This window comes from Henckelia pumila, chromosome 2 (genome assembly GCF_033568475.1).
Source record: "Henckelia pumila isolate YLH828 chromosome 2, ASM3356847v2, whole genome shotgun sequence".
Classification (NCBI taxonomy): Eukaryota; Viridiplantae; Streptophyta; class Magnoliopsida; order Lamiales; family Gesneriaceae; genus Henckelia; species Henckelia pumila.
In genome coordinates this window covers 45,237,259-45,239,381 of record NC_133121.1, presented here as the reverse complement: position 1 = coordinate 45,239,381, position 2,123 = coordinate 45,237,259, and the positions used below count along the sequence as shown (strand labels likewise).

Sequence of the window (2,123 nt, the reverse complement as noted above, 5' to 3'; positions counted from 1 at the left end):
GCAATCTCCTCTTCTTGGACATTACATATTTGATAAACTTTGCATAGTTAGGCATTTGTTCCAAGGCATCTGCAAATGGAATATTGATGCGTATCTTCTTGAAGATGTCTAGAAACTTGGAAAACTGCTCATCAAGTGCCTTCTTCTTAAACCGCTGTGGGTATGGAAGCTGTGGCTTGTACATTGGTTTAGATTCAGATTCCTTCTTGGGCTCTTCAACCACAATTTCTTCAACCACTGGTTCATCTACTTCTTTTGCTCTGCTCTTCTCCTCAGCTTCTAACTTCTTCCTACTTCTTAACTCAACTGCTTTGCATTGTTCTTTTGGATTCACTTCAGTATTTCTGGGAAACTGTCCTCGATTTTGATCCTTCAACGTATGTGAAAGCTGTCCAATCTGTGTCTCCATGGATTTCATCATAGCTCCCAAATTGCACATGTGTGTCTCCATGCTATCCATTCGAGTTTCAGTCCTCGACATCCTTTTGTTAGATTCAGTAACAAATGTAGACACAACATCCTCCAAAGACGCTTTCCCTTCCCCTTGATTTGTATTGAATCCCGGAGGGGGTTTCAACACATTTTTGTTGTTGGCATAAGAAAAGTTTTCATGGTTACATAAGCCAGTATGATAAGTATTGGGTGGAGGGTTACCTAGATAATTTCCATATCCTCTGGGATTGATATATTGAGCTTCCTCAGGTGGATGAGATTCTTCTATGATAACCGACACACCTGCAAGTTCTGCAATATTCACCTTATTCAGAGAAGCAACTTGTGTACTCAACGCAAACAGCTGTGCAGTGATGGATGTGGGAGGATCCACACTGTACACTCCATTATTGACTCCCATACGTTCTGACGGCCATTGATAACTATTGATAGTCATTTGTTCAAGCATATCATAGGCCTGAATGGGGTCCTTGGCAAAGATAGTACCTCCAGCAGCAGAGTCCACAGACATTCTTGTAGGCGTATTTAGTCCATTGTAGAAAATATCTATTTCTTCCCAATATGCAAAATTATGATTAGGACAACGTCTTAACAAATCTTTGTACCTTTCCCATGCCTCGTATAGCTGTTCTGAATCATGCTATTGAAAGGTACTGATCTCAATCTTCATCTGGGTTGCCTTAGATGGTGGAAAGAACTTCTCTAAAAATTTCACAGCCATGCCCTCCCAAGTTGTTATGCATCCTAGCAGCAATGACTATAGCCAACTCCGTGCCTTGTCCCTGAGATAAAAAGGAAACAAACGTAAGCGTATTATATCCTCAGAAACACCATTTATTTTTACAATATCAGTAATCTCTAGAAAAGTGCGCAAGTGTAAGTGAGGATCAGCTGTGGCAGTTCCATTGAATTGGTTCTGCTGAACCATGTTAATTAAGGCCGGCTTCAACTCAAAGTTGTTGGCATTTATTGTCCCTCGAGTGATTCCAGAATAGTGAGCCTGGATCGTCGGCCTGAAGTGATCTCTGATTGGCACCAGAGGAGCTTGTTGTGCTTCTTCTTCAGCCATGTTCCTTAATTCTTCTCTTCTAAATCTTCTTAGAGCACGTGCAGTGCGCTCGATCTCCGGATCAAATAATAGAGAATTCGCACTTTGAGATCGTCGCATAGACTGCAATTAAAAATAAGAAGAAATTAATTAGTACTAAAAATAAGATGAAATAAAAGCTCTAAATTAAAACTTAGACTAATTGGTAACAAGACTAAACAAAATCAAACATTACTCCCCGGCAACGGCGCCAAAAACTTGTTGTGAAAAACACTCGCAAGCATACGAGTGTCAAGTTTTAGTATAGTGAAAGAGAGAGTGTCGATCCCACGATGAGTAATTTTAAAATATTCAATACTTGTAATTAAAATAGTCTTAATTTTATCTAGAAAATCAAACTTTGGAAATTTGCTGAAAACTTAAATAAGTAATGGAGAATTATCAAGCTCACGCACACACAAATTTTGAGAAATTATCAATCAGAGAAAAAATAGTCCAGAGGTTTTGATTTCACTTGGTCTCAACAATATTCAATCCTAATTAATCTATTTTATGAATTTTTTTCAATTAATAACCAAGAACACTTAGATTATTCTATTCCCCTCTCCCGAGCAATAAATAG

The 2,123-nt window shown here is 38.5% G+C and overlaps 1 non-coding gene across 1 annotated transcript; it reads left to right on the top strand.

The window, feature by feature from the left end:
* The first annotated feature begins 1,019 nt into the window (after window positions 1-1,019).
* On the top strand, window positions 1,020-1,125 carry LOC140885929 (small nucleolar RNA R71). Its single transcript, XR_012151341.1, has one exon. It is a non-coding gene; the product is annotated as a small nucleolar RNA R71 (small nucleolar RNA).
* Window positions 1,126-2,123: the final 998 nt, after the last annotated feature.